We start from the raw sequence: 18073 nt of genomic DNA, 5'->3' as shown, positions 1-18073 counted from the left end.
CTCCAATAACTTGCCTACCACTGTGTCAGGCTCACTGCCCTTAGTTCCCTGGCTTGTTTTTGCTACCTTTCTGAAACAATGGAACAACATTTGCCAACCTCCAGTCTTCCAGAACTTGACCAGTGGCTAAAGATGAAACAAAAAATCTGAAAGGGAGTCTGCATTTTCTTCCTTAGCCTCCCGCAACATCCGGGGATGGCCTTGATCAGGCCCAGGGGATTTATCAACCTTACCGCACTTTAAGACTGCAAATACCTACTCTCTGTTAGTATGTGAGGGGTCCAAAACAACCCACTTGAACACCTTATTTCCTCAGTAAACATGGAATCAGAATAAGCATTTAAAAGAATTCATAGTATATGGGTACAGAAAGAATTTGATTAGAAAACAGAACTCTAATATGACAAAGTGTGGAGCTGGATGAACACAGCAGGCCAGCAGCATCTCAGCACAAAAGCTGACGTTTCAGGTCTAGACCCTTCAGAGAGGGGGATGGGGAGAGGGAACTGGAATAAATAGGGAGAGACGGGGAGGCGGACCGAAGATGGAGAGAAAAGAAGATAGGTGGAGAGGAGAGTATAGGTGGGGAGGTAGGGAGGGGATAGGTTAGTCCAGGGAAGACAGGCAGGTCAAGGAGGCGGGTTGAGGTGGTAGGTAGGAAATGGAGGTGCGGCTTGAGGTGGGAGGAAGGGATGGGTGAGAGGAAGAACAGGTTAGGTAAGCAGAGACAGGCTGGGCTGGTTTTGGGATGCAGTGGGGGGAGGGGTCGAGCTGGGCTGGTTTTGTGATGCATTGGGCGGAGGGGAAGAACTGGGCTGGTTTTGGGATGCAGTGGGAGAAGGGAAGATTTTGAAGCTTGTGAAGTCCACATTGATACCATTGGGCTGCAGGGTTCCCAAGTGGAATATGAGTTGCTGTTCTTGCAACCTTTGGGTGGCATCATTGTGGCACTGCAAGGAGGCCCATGATGGACATGTCGTCTGAGGAATGGGAGGGGGGAGTTGAAATGGTTCGCGACTGGGAGGTGCAGTTGTTTGTTGTGAATCAAGCGGAGGTGTTCTGCAAAGCGGTCCCCAAGCCTCTGCTTGGTTTCCCCAATGTAGAGGAAGCCACACTGGGTACAATGGATACAATATACCACATTGGCAGATGTGCAGGTGAACATCTACTTGATATGGAAGGTCATCTTGGGGCCTGGGATAGGGGTGAGGGAGGAGGTGTGGGGGCAAGTGTAGCACTTCCTGCGGTTGCAGGGGAAGGTGCCGGGTGTGGTGGGGTTGGAGGGGAGTGTGGAGCGGACAAGGGAGATCAATGTTGAGATCTGTCTCATTGTTTAGAATATTAAGCCTTGCAACTTTTTGCAAGTTGGTGTTTAGCAATTTTATGCAGATAAATGTAAGGAATTTTGGAACAGAGAAGAATAAACATTTCTAAATTATCCATTAGCAAACAAAAATATCCGTTAATAATGGGAATTAAATGTTGATTTCTTTATCAATCATCCATATTGTTGCAAACCAATGCAACTTATCAACAATATAGCGAACACAGATATAGGTATTTTAACTTTAGAAAATACCGAGACTTAAGAGAAGAACAAGAAGAAGATTGGAAGGCTTAATTTTCTGAAATATGAGACTGATCAATGTTGAGATCAAAGAAAATAGGGGTTAGGCGAGTTCTACAATCTAACCATTGCTATCTAGATTTTTAAAATGCTGAGAGATTACGTAATAGTATGCATTTCAAGACCGAAGACCAATAGTTTACAATGAACTGGAATACAAAAATATGCACATAAACTATGTCCAAGAGATTTTTTTCCTTTATTCATTCACAGGATGATATTCAGCAAAACAACTGTTGCTGTGTTGATTATTTCTCCAGAAATAAGATCAAATACTAATGTGAATCATGATTTGATGTTATAAAAGTAGCAATAGACTGAGCAATTAAGGCACATGTTAATGAGCCATTGTATTCACCTAATAGAGGATGAAATTAGGCCCAATTCTGCCTATAATCTCAGGAGAAGTCACAGTTTATAGAACATAACAGCGCAGCACAGGCCCTTCAGCCCTCATGTTGGGCCGACCTGAGAAACCAATCAGAAGCCCCTCTAACCTACACTATTCCATTATCATCCATACGTTTATCCAATGACCATTTAAATGCCCTTAAGTTTGGTGAGTCTACAACGGTTGCAGGCAGGGCTTTCCATGCCCTGATCACTCTGCGTAAAGAACCTACCTCTGACATCCATCCTGTATCTATCAGCCCTCAATTTAAAGCTATATCCCCTCATGCTAGCCATCACAATCTGAGGAAAAAGGCTCTCACTGTCCAGCCTATCTAATCCGCTGATCATCTTGTATGTCTCTATTAAGTCGCCTCTTAAGCTTCTTCTCTCTAACAAAAACAGTCTCAAGTCACTCAGCCTTTCCTCATAAGACCTTCCCTCCATACTAGGCAATATCCTGGTAAATCTCCTCTGCACCCTTTCTAATGCTTCCACATTCTTCCTCTAATGTGGCAACCAGAACTGTACATAATACTCCAAGTGCGGCCGTACCAGAGTTTTGCACTGCTGCAACATGACCTCATGGCTCCAAAACTCAATCTCTCTGCCAATAAAACCTAACACACTGTACGCCTTATTAATAACCCTATCAGCCTGCGTGGCAACTTTCAGGGATCTATGCACATGGAACCGAGATCTCTCTGCTCATCCACACTACCATGAATCTTACCATTAGCCCAGTACTCTGTATTCCTGTTACTCCTTCCACAGTGAATCACCGCACACTTTTCCACATTAAACTCCATCTGCCACCTCTCAGCTCAGCTCTGCAGCTTATTGATGTCCCTCTGTAACCTGCAACATCCTTCTGCACTATCCGCAACTCCACCGATTTTAGTGTCATCTGCAAACTTACCAACCCATCCTTCTACGCCCTCATCCAGGTCATTGCTAAGAATGACAAACAGCAGTGGCCCCAAAACAGATCCCTGTGGTACACCACTAGTAACTGAACTCCAGGATGTTCTGTCTTCTTACAGCGAGCCAATTTCTTATTCAAACCACTAAATCAGCCTCAATCCCATGCCTCCGTATTTTCTGCAATAGCCAACCGTGGGGAACCTTATCAAATGTTTTACTGAAACCCATACACAACACATCAACTGCTTTACCCTCATCCACCTGTTTGGTCACCTTCTCAAAGAACTCAATAAGGTTTGTGAGGCACGACCTACCCTTCACAAAACCAAGTAGACTATCCCTAATTATTCCTTTCTAGATGACTATAAATCCTATTTCTTATAATCCTTTCCAAAAGTTTACCCATAACCGAAGTAAGGCTCACTGGTCTATAATTTCCAGGGTTGTCTCCACTGCCCTTCTCGAACAAGGGGACAACATTTGCTATCCTCCAGTCTTCTGGCACTATTCCTGTAGACAATGATGACATAAAGATCAAAGCCAAAGGCTCAGCAATCTCCTCCCTTGCTTCCCAGAGAATCCTAGGATAAATCCCATCTGGCCCAGGGGACTTATCTATTTTCACACTTGCCAGAATTGCTAACACCTCCTCCGTATGAACCTCAATCCCGTCTAGTCTAATAGCCTGTATCTCAGTATTCTCCTTGACAACACTATCTTTTTCCTATGTGAATACTGATGAAAAATATTCATTTAGCGCCTCACCGATCTCATCGGACTCCATGCACAACTTCCCACTATTGTCCTTGACTGCTCTAATCTTACTCTAGTCATTCTTTTATTCCTGACATACCTCTAGAAAGCTTTAGGGTTTTCCTTGATCTTCCCCACCAAAGACTGTTCATGTCCCCTCCTGGCTCTTCTTAGCTCTCTCTTTGGGTCCTTCCTGACTAACTTGTAACTCTCAAGCGCCCTAACTGAGCCTTCACGCCTTATCATTACATAAGCCTTCTTCTTCCTCTTGACGAGAGATTCAACTACTTTATTAAAATACGGTTCCCTAGCTCGACCACTTCCTCCCTGCCTGACACATACGTACGTATCAAGGACACGCGGTAGCCATTCCTGGAACATGTTCCACATTTCAACAGTGCCCAGCCCCTGCAGTTTCCTTCCCCATCCTACGCATCCTAAATCTTGCCTAATCGCCTCATAATTGCCTTTTCCCCAGCTATAACTCTTGCCCTGCGGTATACACCTACCCCTTTCCATCACTAAAGCAAACACAACCAAATTGTGGTCACTATCACCAAAGTGCTCACCTACCTCCAAATCTAACACCTGGCCTGGTTCATTACCCAGTACCAAATCCAATGTTGGCCTATCTACATGCTGTGTCAGGAAACCCTCTTGCACACAGTGGACTAAAACTGACCTATCTAAAGTATTGGAACTATAGCATTTCCAGTCAATATTTGGAAAGTTAAAGTCCACCATAACAACTACCCTGTTAGTTTTGCTCCTATCCAGAATCATCTTTGCAATCCTTTCCTCTATATCTCTGGAACTTTTCAGAGGCCTATAGAAAACTCCCAACAAGGAGACGTCTCCTTTCCTGTTTCTAACCTCAGCCCATACTACTTCAGTAGATGAGTCCTCATCAAGCATCCTTTCTGCCACCGTAATATTGTCCTTGACTAACAGTGCCACACCTCCCCCCCTTTTACCACCTTCCCCGATCTTAACAAAACATCTAAACCCCGGAACCTGCAACAACCATTCCTGTCCCTGCTCTATCCATGTCTCCGAAATGGCAACAACATTGAAGTTCCAGGTACCAACCCACACTGAAGGTTACCCACCTTGTTCCGGATGCTCCTGGCATTGAAGTAGACACACTTCAAACCACCTTCCTGCCTGCCAGTACACTCCTGCGACCTTGAAACCTTATTCATGACCTCACTACTCTCAACCTCCTGAACACTAGAGCTACAATTCAGGTTCCCATCCCTCCGCTGAATTAGTTTAAACCCTCCTGTAGAGCACTAACAAACTCCCCCCCAGGATATTGGTACCCCTCTGGATCAGGAGTGGACCATCCTGTTTGTAGAGGTCCCACCTACCCCAGAATGAGCTCCAATTATCCAGGTATCTGACTCCCTCCCTCCTGCACCACCCCTGTAGTCACGTGTTCAACTGCTCTCTCCTTGTCCCTCACCACGCTGGCATCGTGTGGCATGGGTATTATTCATTCTCCCTTTCAAGATTTGTGTATCACAAGTATCACCATCCTTGAACATTAGTTTTCAATAGAAAAAGGGAAAGATTTTCTCCACTAAATGTGCTGATTCAGAAAAAAGCAAATAAATGGAAAAACACTAATAAAAATGTTCATTCTCTAACTGATCCATCAACTTCTTTTCTACCTCTGTTAATGTTATCATGGTCTTTACGAAAAACCAAGGCCAGTTATCTCAGATAGTTGCTCTTTCATTACAAGGGTACAGAATTTGCTAATGCAACGGTCAACATTTGTCATCACTGCAATTGTGAACCTTAACTTCTGAAATCTACATATGTGCGGTTAATGCAAAAATTCAGCAGTGGTTCTATTTTTATCTATTCTTCTGTAGTGTATTTTCAACTCCCAAGAGAGTCAAAACTCCCTTTAATCTGTAAATATTACCACAATTTAATTGGCGTGGGAATCTTGTCAATATGCATATCAAGAATCTCAAATTCTTCTTTAAAAAGTGAAGACAAAAAAAAAGCTGACAGAAAATGCTGACATATAACCATCAGAATAGCATAATGATCTAGGAAATAAGATATATTATGAATCTCTGTTTAGGATTAGTGTCTTACTCATAGTTTCTGCTGTTAGCTTGCCAATCAACAGTGACCTAGATGCTATAAAAATACTTTCAGAAATACTGAGTTGAACAAGTGTTTGAAATTCAATAAATACATCAGCTATTCACAAAAATATTGATAGAATTTGTGTAATTTCAATGAAACTGAATCCATTAGCACTGAAATTTCCTTTTTGCAAAGACCATTATAATTTGTCAAAAAGCAGCCATCCAATTATTTGCATGTCTGCACAAACTGACTTCAGAATAAGCCAACTCAATAAAGTATACCCTTTGTTGGAAGAAAAAACCGTTTTGATAAAGCACTAAGTCAGCTCCAAACTGCTGATGACACGTTGAAAAAAGATTAAGAAAGAATGGGCCTTAGGTTAAACAATCAGAAGTTGGGGACACGGTGGCACACTAGCAATCCAGAGACACAAGCTCATGCACCACGACAAGGTTCAAATCATACAATTGAAGGTCCTGGAATAAACCATCTCAGGGATGGTGAACATGAAACTATCTATTGTGCTAACATCCTTGGGAGGAAGGAAACCTACTGCCCTTACCTAGTCTGGTTTACATGTGACTTGAGATTCTCAGCGATGTGGCTGACTCTTCACTATCCTCTGAAATTGCCTAACAAGCCACTCAGATCAAAGACAATTAGGAACAGAGAAAAAAATATGGCTTTCCCAGCAATGCCAACATCCATGAAAGAATAAAGAAGCAGACACACGTCCTCCGTCAGCCTGCTCTTACTATACGACACTGTCACCCATCTATTGAAAAAATCACGGTGAGCCACTGGACGATGTGGGTCAATTCTTGTACCTCAATTCTCATACCACATTGTGTCGAATGCGCCAGCTTGGTCTTTTGCCATCTGAGGAACACAGTGTTTGATGGTAAAGACTGCAAAACCAGCACCCAACTCATGGTCTACAGAGCAGTGGTGCTATCCATCCTTCTGAATGCAAAGACATGTCCATGCACTGTGCATATCACCAGTGATGACTGCAAAATATCTCTCAGGCCAACATCCCCATCATTGATCAGCAGAGCCTCAACCAGCTGTTTTGCGTGGGCCACATTGTCTAAACTGCCTGTCCATGAGACTTTCAAAACGAGATCTCCACTTTGAGCTTTGTCACAGCCATCACATAGAACAAGGGCACAGAAATCACTTCAAGCATGGCCTTAAAGGCCTCAATGAAAGTTTATAACATCCCCAGTGACTCATGCAAATCTGCTACCTTAGATTTCCCAAACTGGAGAAGATGCATCTGTGAAGATGCCAACCATCTTCAGCACGAGGTTGCAGGCTTGCTTGCCAAGTTAGTGTGTTTGATTGCAGACATTTCATCACCCTGCTAGGTAACATCATTAGTGGGCCTCTGGTGAGGCACTGGTGTTCAGTCCTGCTTGTTATTAATATGCCTTGGTTTGCTGGGGTGGTTGGTATTACTTCCAGCTCTGTTTCTCAGCAGTTTGTATATCGGATCCAGTTCAGCATGTTTGTTGACAGAGTTCTGGCTGGAAGGCCAGGCCTCCAGGAATTCCCTGGCATGTCTGTGTTTAGCTTGTGCTATTACGGATGTGTTGTCCAAGTCAAATTCCTTCTTTGTCAGTGTATATCGACACCAGTGAGAATTGGTCATGCCTCTTGATGCCTAGTTAGTGTTCGTGCATCCTTATTGTCAGTTTTCTTCCAGTTTGATCGATGTAATGTTTCTCAGTCCTTGCACGGTATTTTGTAAATTATGTTAGTACATTATGTTAGATATTATGTATGGTAATGCAACTAGTATTCAACCATCTATCAACAATCCACACTAGTTGCACTATCATACATCAAGGACATATCAGATGACCACAACTCAGACCTCTAGGTATCAGGGTAGCCCACCAACTAACAACCACCCTGTGACAGCTACTCACAAAGGTAAGGGATCCCATACCCACAACCAATAAAACTAACATAATTTACAAAACACCATGCAGGGGACTGTGGGAAACGTTACATCGGTAACCCCGGCAAACCGAGGCATATAAATAACAAGCGGGGCAGAACGCTAATGCTTCACTGGAGGCGTACTGGCTATGTTGCTTAGCAGGGTGATAAAACACTTGCAATCAAACACACTGGCCAAGCAAGCAAGTCAGCAAACTCATTCAAAACCTGGACATACAAATCTTCTCAAAAACATCTCAAGCATCTCTGATAGGCCTAGGAGGATTGCCCAAGAAGATAGACCATACATTGTATTTCACACCAAGAAATATTTTTGAATCTATCCCAGACTTTAAAAAAATCAAAAATCTTCCCGCCAGCTTGCTGGGTTGGGGTCTACACAAACTTAAAAAGGCCTATCTCAACTGTCCTTGGTTAAGACTATAAGAGAATAACACATGAGCTGAAATTTACAGTAAGATGGAAAAAAAACAATTTGCTTTTAATGTATGTAGGTATTAAAGATCTGAGTGCTGCATTGGAAATGCATAACTACTCTATAATGAGTGTAACTGACCAAGCTTCCAAAAACATGCCATCTGTCCGTACTAATGCAATTGATATAAAATTCTTCCAAAATTTTGGGAAGGCAATGGCCTAGTGATATGATCGTGGTACTGTTAGCCCAGAGACCCAGATAACATTCTGGGAACCCAGCTTCGAACCCTGCCACAGCAGATCGTGGAATGTAAATTCAATAAAATACCTGAAATTAAGAAACTTATGATGACTGTGTGTCGATTGTCAGAAAAAACTCATCTGGTTCACTAATGCCATTTAGGGAAGGAAACTGCCATCTTTACCTGGTCTGGCCTACATCTGACTCCAGAACCACAGAAATATGGCTGACTTTTAACTGCCCTCTGAGCAATTAGGGATGGGCAATAAACAGTGCCTAGCCAGCGAAGATCCTCATCCCATGAATGAACTTTAAAAAAATCAAATAGGGCCTAACTTCGTACTGAAAAAGTTAGTTTTTTACTTCACAATTATAAATCCATCTTTTCTTTTAAATGAGTACACATATTCTGGCATATTCACAAGTCACTTGCACAACAGCTAACAATGACCTAACATCAGAAATATCACAGGTTAAGTATCTTGTGTTTTTGTTTAAGGTTTGCAGCATCTTGCTTTTGGTCACGAAGGACTCGATACTGTGGCTGTCCTGGATTACGATTAACACTGGTTAGAGCAGGGCTAACACAGTTACCTCAGGAATTACAAGCAGAAACCAATTGCCAGTGCACTGGCAACAGCAAAAACCCACAATTTATAACCAATTTTGCTCAAGGGCTCTTTTTTTTCTAAGCAAAGAAACTACGATATTTGGTTGATGAAGCCTTTAACTCATTATGGTGATGGGGGAAACTGAAACGTACAGCGTTCTGATTTGGGTGAGGTGCTGCAGGTCTCTGAGCTGAAACACAAGAAGGTTGGGCTCTGTCCCTGTGACTTGGGCTGAGATGCTGCACCACTATCTCTTTACGGCTGTAATCACATTCATCGAAGCGCATCCCGCCCTAACTGGGAAGTGTCGAACTCCTACATTCCAGCAGACAAACACATACTTCATTCCACACGCAGCACACAGTAAGAGTCTGACTTTGGCTAATGCATCCGATTTAACTCACCCAAAGTCAAAATTACTCCTCCAGCTCGCCCAACTTTTGCCCCTCCCAACTCCCATTCCCTCCTCACTGAGCGTCAGCCGTCGACGTCCCGGGCACTCACCGCGCTTACGTCATGCACTTGGCGACGGCCGTTGACTTCGGGTTCGGCAGTTTCGTTTGGGACCGTTTGAAAACACGTTCAACTCTGGCCTCGCGCCACATCCACCAAAACCAAAACTCGGAGTCCCGGCACCCGCGGCTCACTTCCGCCGCTGCTGGTGCGCTGACGTACGCCGCAGCTTCGTGCGCGTGCGTATTCAGTAAAAAGTACCAGAGCCGCTTGGTGATAAACTGACGGGTCATGTAGAAAAGTCGGAATTGCCAATGATTGCTTACTTGCCTAATCTTAAACGCAATACCTGTCCCTCAGAATATATGCGGCTGTACGTTTGTAACAGGACAGTGATCCATCACGTTTGTTCTAAATAGATTTCAACACTTTCGAAGTACTATTAAATACATAGGATTAAGTAAAAATACGGAACATCAAGCAGATGTCGACCAGCACGTGGTATACTGTATCTGCTGTTCCCGTTGTGTCCTCGACATCACTTTCCACATCAAGTAGAGGTTCACCTGCACATCTGCCAATGTGGTATACTGCATCCGTTGTACATGTTGTGGCTACCTCTACATTGGGGAAACCAAGCGGAGGCTTGGGGACCGCTTTGCAGACCACCTCCGCTCGGTTCGCAATAAACAACTGCACCTCCCAGTCGCGAACCATTTCAACTCGCCCTCCCACTCCTCAGACGGCATGCCCATCCTGGGCCTCCTGCAGTGCCACAATGATGCCACCTGAAGGTTGCAGCAACAGCAACTCATCTTACGCTTGTGAACCCTGCAGCCCAATGTCAATGTGGACTTCACAAGCTTCAAAATCTCTGCTTCCCCCTGCCGCATCCCCAAAACCAGCCCAGCTCGTCCCCGTCTCCGTAACCTGTTCTTCCTCCCACCTATCCCCTCCTCCCATGTCAAGCCCCACCCCTATCTCCCACCTACTAACCTCATCCTGCCCCCTTGACCTGTCCATGCTCCCTGGACTGACCTGTCTCCTCCCCAGCTACACCCACCTTTACTGGTTCCATCCCCGCGTCTTTGACCAGTCTGTCTCCTCTCCACCTATCTTCTCCTCTATCCATTTTTGATCTGCCTCCCGCTCTCCCCCTAATTATTTCAGAACCCCCTTCCCCTCCCCCATTTCTGAAGAAGAGTCTAGGCCTGAAACAGCAACCTTCCTGCTCCTAAGATGCTGCTTGGCCTGCTGTGTTCATCCAGCTCTACACCTTAGTATCTCAGATTCTCCAGCATCTGCAGTTCCTACTATCTCTGTTTACAGTTCATATTTGTCTATCTGGAGCTAGACTATCTCTTTGTGATAAATAGTATTTCTTGTTAAGTACAGAAACCTGAACAATATTGTCAGCCAACCTGAATCTAAATAGACAGATAAATTGAGAACTTTTGTGAAATTTGATTAAAATCTTTCAGATTTTGTGATGAATCTGTGAATAGCAGGCTTGATTTCCAGTGTACTACCCCAGTGAGATGTGATACTTGGCTCCTTCACCAGGACCTCTGCACCCTTTTATACAAAATCGTGAAAACTGCATGCAATAATCTCAATGTGGCCTGCGTCACTGCTGGATACAGATTTATCATAGCTTTTCTAGTTTTCAGTTCTACCTTTCCAAAGTAAAGCATTCAGCTTGGTTCAGTTGTTATATGACATTGCTTAACTTTGGAACCATTTTTGGTGATAGGTGTATTGGTGGTCTGAATTTCCTTTGATCCTCTACTACATCTGGATTAGCACTTTCTAAGAAGCAATTTGTACTATCTCACACTTGTCTATGTTGAACTTGTGTTACAAATGTGTTTATTAAAATTGCTATGTTTAAACTATCCCTCTAAGTTAAGGTAATACGGAATAATTGAAATTTTTGAATAGCCGTGGAGATACTGCAGAGCATCCAAAATAACAAACGCATGCTAGATCCAGAAGTTCTACCGCTTTATCTGACAGAAGCTATTTTTACTATTAGTAACAACAGTGCGTTAAAGTGCCTGGGCATGACTCCAGGTCAGGAACCAAATTCAAGAAGGCCATTTCAATTTCCTGCTGAGTTCATATGGACCTCCTTTCTTCTGTAGCATATGTCTTATTCTATAATTAGGTATTATAAAGTTTTAGAATAGCTGTAAGAATTCCTGAAGGATGGCTAATGCCTGTAGAATGATCAAACTGACAAGATCTAGAGAAAAGTATTTGGCCACTGTGGAGAGCAAAATAGAGTTAATGTTTTTAAAGTCCTATATGACTTCTCCCAGGAACTTTACAAATGCCCATGTGCACACCCCATCATTAGCCCGGGATGGCAGTCTACGCTGGAATTCGGGACAGATGATTCGGGAAGAGTTGAGAGGGTTGCTGGATTCTGAAGCAGGCTAAGTAGAAAACTGTTTCAGAGATCCAGCACTTGGCCTAAGGTTAAAGTGAAAGAATAAAATATAAAATATTTCCCCAGTTCACATGCTGTCTCAGTCCTCCTTACTCTACATGCTGTCCATGCTTCTTCTATTGCAACCTCTGTCATTCTCCATAATTCTTTACACTCCTTATGCCATCTTATACCCCATGACCTATTCCAGTCCACTCATGCCCAGATGCCATCTTGGTGTCAATCAATAGTTCTAACCTTTTTCTCCCTTCACCTATCATGCTAACTCAGCTAGTATCCACTAGGTCCCATGCACATTTTTAGTATCGTGTTAGTAGATGTTTAGGCATTCATTTTATTTTGTCCCATTGTGGATCCTGAAGCCTGCCAATGGTGGATTCCAGCTGAAATGATTTGGAGAATTTAAGGAAAAAAATAGATGTTGGGTTTGGGCTCATGAATGAGCAATGAGTTGTCATCCAGAACAAAAGGATCAATGGGTTAGGTGGATGTCATAAGCTGTTGTGCAGAACATGAGGGACCATTTGGCAGTGGGATTGCTGTTGGTGGTGGATGGGGCACATGGTTGCTGTGAGTTGTCATGCATAGTTATGGGGAGTAGGTGGCAGCCGCATTCCGTTAATTATTAAGGAGACACCTGGGATAATGTCTCTTGAGAACAGAGGTAGCCATTTTAAACAATACACCTTGACAATACACTTTGAACCCTTGTGACTGCTTCTGATTTGCATTCAGAGGCGGTGGCCATGCCTGCACCTCCTCACCCCAAGAATGAATGTCTAATTAGTCCGGGTATTTTCTTCTAAGGTGGTGTGGTAAACCTGGGGACAATCCAAGGACAGTAGAAGGAATCACTCGCAGTAAGGATCTTATTGTTGGCAGTCAGTTCAGGACTTTTCTGGAAATTAAGTGCATGTTAATGGCCATTTGATGTTATGACTCAGCAAAATGTGGAGTAGAGACCAATCAGAAGCTCAGAGCGATGTTTAATTGCTTGCTATAGACGTCGCAATTCTGCAATCATTGAGCAGTGCAGTATAACTGTGCCGTGGGGTTTTGGGTTGTGTTAAAACTTAAAGGTTACCCTTTCAATAGTTTTGAACATTAGTATTGCCTTTAGAATATTTATTATGAAAAAAATATTAAAACTTGAAACTTTGTCTTGCAGTTCCAATAAGTTTTTTATCGGATTTTTACAAAATTCATCTAGGTGATGGTGGCTTTGCTGACAGCGCCAGCATTCATTGCCCATCCTTCGTTATCCTTGAGAGTGTGGTGGTGAGCTGCTGCAGTCCAATTAGTGAAGTTTCATATAGATTGTCTTTGGGGGAAAATGTTCCAGGATTTTGAGCCAGCGATAGTGATGGAACAATGATATATTTCCAAGTCAGGATATTGACTTTGAGATGAACTTGCAGGTGACAGTGCTTCCGGTATCTTCTGCCTTCCGCTTCCTAGATGGTAATGATCATGTGTTTGGACGATATCGTCTTAGGGAGCCTTGGTGAATTTATGCACTGCATCTCGTAGATGGTAACACAGCTACTACTATGTATCGGTAGTGGAAGGAATGAATGTTTGAGGACGTTGTGCCATTCAAGCTGGCTGCTTGTTCTGGCTAGTGTCAAGTGTCCTGAAATGAGTCTTAAGTGTTGTCAGAGCTGCACTCATCCAGACAACTGGGGAATATTTCATCACAGTCCTAATTGAACTTTGTTGATAGTTGGCAAGTTTTGGGAGTCAGGAGATGAGTTCCTTGCTGCAGCATTCTGAGCCTCATACATGATCTTGTACCCACTGTAGAGGTAACCTCCAGGATGTTGATAGTGGGGGAGGTATGTTAAGTGTCACAGAGCTGCTCAGGATGAACCTCAACAAAAACTGCTGCATTTTTCTCAGGACTTCCGTTTGCAAAGGCACATTCCCCCTGCTAAAGGAAGGATGTTGTGAAACTTGAAAGCCTTCAGAAAATATTTACAAAGATATTGCCAGGGTTAGAGGGTTTGAGCTATAGGTAGAGGCTGAATAGGCTGGGGCTATGTTCCCGGGAGCATCAGGCCCCAAAACTAGAGGACAAAGGTTTAAGGTGAGAGTGGAAAAATTTAAAAGGGATCTAAGGGACAACTTTTTTCAGTAGGTGGTGGTATGGAATGAGCTGCCACAGGAAGTACAATTACAACATTTAAAAAGCAACTGAATGGGTATATGAATAGGAGTTTAAAGGGATATGGGTCGAATGCTCGCAAATGGAACTAGACTTATTTAGGATATCTGGTAAGCATGGATGAATTAGACCAAAGGCGCTGGTTTCCTGCTGTGCATCTCTATGACTCTGAGATTTGTGACAGTTTCAACTCTCACTTTCCCCCTCCACCCTCCCACAGCTGCTTCAAGGGCAGTGTGCAATGACATAAACCAACTGGGTGTACGTGAAGAATCTCACAGGTAGTGCCTGTTTTATTACCAGCTAAATGATATCTTGGTGCTTCAGGCAAGTTCTAGTGTTGGGGCATTCTGCCAAATGACTTTGCCAGTCTGCTCAGAGAATCATGCGACAGGATCCATCCTTTGTTTTTCCCTCAGGGTCTCAAGGATGCTACATGCTGACCACTTCTGGAGGTCAAAGGTATTTTTCTTTGCAAATTTCTCCATGAAGGACAGGTGAACCTTAACGGTCCAACCACTTGCTGTGTTCCTTGGCAGTGAGGCCAGTGCCACCCTTTGCAACACCAGGGACGGGTAGAAACTCAGTATGCAGTGACACTTGCTTTTGTGTAACAAGGGTCTATGCAGCCACACACAAAGGTAGCCATCAGGATGAAGACGACGTTGGATACATCCTCCACTTATCCAGAGTTTAGTACATGGAGTTCTTGCAGATATGTTTCATCTTAGGCCTCCAGATGAAGTGGCAGTTGGCTAAGGTGATTGAAATAGTGTGGTTTTAGGGGAAGGGCCAGACTTGTGCTATGTACAACAGAGAGAATACTTCACACCTGATAACCAGGTTTTTACCTGTGATGGAGAGGGAACAGTGCTCCCAAAAGACCAGTTTCTGCTTCATTTTGGCAGTGAGCTCCTCCCAAGATTTTGTGCATGCCCCTGCCTCTCTGAACCATATTCCCAGCACCTTCTGTCATAACAGTGAGGGGAATAAAGGATTGGTTGGCCGAATTCCCAAAGAACATGGCATCGCTGTTGCCTTGGTTTATCTTGGCTCGCCAAGTCAGTTTGAACTGGTTGCAAATCCTCATGAGTCTGTGCGCTGAGAGCGAATCCAAACAGAAAGCTGTGGTATTGTACATGGACAGGCAGTATTTAACCTACAGGCCTCTGCTGCCTGAAATAATGGCTCCTCTCAGGCTCACATCCTTCCTGATGGACTCAGCAATGAGGTCTATATGACACACAACAAGGCAGGAGATGGTGGGCATCCCAGTCTGATTCCAGATCAGATCACGAAACTTTCTGATTCCCACCCATTGATTGAGACTGTACTAACAATGTTGGTGTGGAGCAGTCAGATCCAAATGCAGATTCCCTCCCGAAAGCCCATTTTGCAGAACATGTCCCACATGTACATGTGTGATTTCCTGTCAAATGCCTTCTCCTGGTCATCCGCCTCCTGTACAGCAGTCATTCTCACCAGCTCGCCTTCTTGAAAGTTATCAGCAATTACAGAGATTTTAACAAACTGGGGGTTCTTGTGAACTACTAATCTAATGGCTGTGACTGAGTTCAAGACTGACAGACTTTAAAGAAATAAGTCTTTTAAAATTGTTTTTGCTGTATTCTTTGAAAATTTAAGGTGTCTATGAATATTGCTGAAGCATTCCGCAAAATAGAGGACACACCTTTGAAAGTCTTGTGTAAATATTATTTTAAAGGTAGTGGTAAAAAATTAGAAATAACCAATAAGTGCTAAAATGTAGAAGTTGTTGAAGCATTAGCTCAACATTTGAACCTTGAGGAGGAAAATAGTATTCTCAGTAGCATGCATATTAAGTTAGCTGGGATCATTAGCTAAATCTTAAATTGCAAATTAAACAATTCAAGTTGGGAAAAGAATATCTGAATTCGAGAAAAGGAAAAAGGAGGAAAGAGAAATGGGTGGGGGGGATCCCTAGGATTTCAAAGGGAATGAGTTGTAAAAGAAAGGGATAAAGAGAAAATGGAAAAAACATTTTAACAGAAAAGGAAATAAAGCAAAATATTGTAGAGGAAACCCTTAAATTCCAGAAAGAAAAGGAACAATTAAATTTGATCTTGACAAAGGAAAGGTTACGTGACACAAGTCAGGAATTGCAAGGAAATTTGATGAATTAGATTTAACTCACAGTTTCGATTTAAGGAGGAATATTCACTTATTTTGAGGACGGAGTTGAAATGTATTTCTAGTAATTTGAAAATAAGCTACTATGGTGTTGGAAGTTGAAGAAAACCTGGACCATCTTATTCCAAATATTTTTATAGGGAAAGCATTAGAAATATATTCAGTACTTTCAGATGCAAATTCCAGGCTTTTATTATGGAACACTGAAGAATGTTGTTGTCAATGCGTATGAGTGAGGAGAAAACATCTAAGCCAGAAGCTGGCTGTCAAATTTTAGAACTTCAGTGGAGAATCAGACACTCGTTGGATTTACTAGAAAATAGTAAATGATACTCAACAGATGCTACAAGGCAAATGAAAATTAAGCTGGTTTTTGAAACCTTGGAGAAGTTGTGCTAATGGATTACATGAAAAATCCTCTCTGTAGGAATAAGGTTCTACTTAGGAGACACGTGCAATAAAACAAAAGTCAGGAATAGGAGTAGACCATTAAGCCCTTTTAGCCTTCTCTGCCATTCAGTAAGATCATGGATAACCTGACTAATAATCTGGTCTCAATTCAACTGTCCTGACAATTACCCTTGACAATCAAAAATCTGTTTAATTCAGCCTTGTATTCAATAATCCAATCTCCAGTACTGCCAAGGAGAATTCCACAATTGCTCCTCACCATAGTCATAAATAGGTCACTCATAATGTTTAAACTTCGTCTCTTAGTTCTAGACTCCCCAACAAGAGCAATTATCCTGTCAGCATCCTCAAGAACCATAACATTTCTAAGAATTGCTGCAATTATGGTGATGTTTCAGTTGTCACAAAAATATGTAAGTAGTAGCGGACAACTGTTTGCAAACCTATAGAAACACTGCAGAGATAAATGGTATAGAGTCATAGAATCACAGAGTCATATGGCACAAAAACAGACCATTCGGTCCAACCAGTACATGCCGAACATGATGCCAAACTTAACTAGATCCACCTGCCTGCTCTTGGCCCATGTCCTTCAAACTTTTCCTATTCAATACTAATCCAAATGTCTTTTAAACATTGTGTTTGTATCCACATCCACCACTTCTTCAGGAAGTTCATTCCACACACGAACCACCCTCTGTATAAAAAAAAATTGCCCGTCATGCCTTTTTTTAAATCTCTCACCTCTCACCTTAAAAATATACCCCCAATCTTGAAATTCCCTATTGAGGGAAAAAGGCAACTACCATTAACTCTATATATGCCTTTCATTATTTTATAAACTTCTATCAGGTCACCCGTCAACCCCCGATGCTCCAGGGTTACAATGAACAAGGTAGCAGCAAAAAAGATAACACACTGTGGAGCTGGAAGAGCACAGCAGGCCAGGCAGCATCAGAGGAGCAGAAAAATTGAAGTTTCAGGTAGGGATCCTTCTTCAGAAAAAAAAGGGACCTGACCTGAAACATCAACTTTTCTGCTCCTCTGATGTTGCCTGGCCTGCTGTGTTCCTCCAGCTCCACATTGTGTTATCTCTGATTCTAGCATTGGCAGTTTCTACTGTCTCTGAGCAGCAAAAAAGAAATAGATGCTCCTCAGAGTAGTGAAAAAAGATAATCTGGGGAATAACTATGATCATTGATATTTTTGTCATAAGAAAGGACACCTGAAGCATATTGTTGCAAATGTGGAGAACCGACTTGGAGTTAGGGAGACATTGTGAATATCTGGCTTGTATGCCTTGAGATATAATTTTTAATTTTAAGAAATGAAGTTTAACAGTAGTAATTAATATATATAATTGAAGCATGTTGAAATCTAGTAC

The 18073-nt window shown here is 42.7% G+C and overlaps 1 protein-coding gene across 6 annotated transcripts in view; it reads right to left on the bottom strand.

The window, feature by feature from the left end:
• The window catches only part of LOC125452281 (kelch-like protein 5), a 140957-nt gene extending 131261 nt beyond the window's left edge, over positions 1-9696 (bottom strand). For 4 of the 6 annotated variants that reach the window (XM_059647171.1, XM_059647159.1, XM_059647180.1 and 1 more), the window contains exon 1: positions 9545-9696. The gene's annotated coding sequence lies outside the window, so the exon portion shown is untranslated. The other 2 variants (XM_059647162.1, XM_048530542.2) reach the window with 1 other exon arrangement.
• Positions 9697-18073: the final 8377 nt, after the last annotated feature.

This window comes from Stegostoma tigrinum, chromosome 1, assembly GCF_030684315.1.
Source record: "Stegostoma tigrinum isolate sSteTig4 chromosome 1, sSteTig4.hap1, whole genome shotgun sequence".
In the NCBI taxonomy this organism is placed as follows: domain Eukaryota; kingdom Metazoa; phylum Chordata; class Chondrichthyes; order Orectolobiformes; family Stegostomatidae; genus Stegostoma; species Stegostoma tigrinum.
This window is presented reverse-complemented; position numbering and strand designations above follow the sequence as displayed.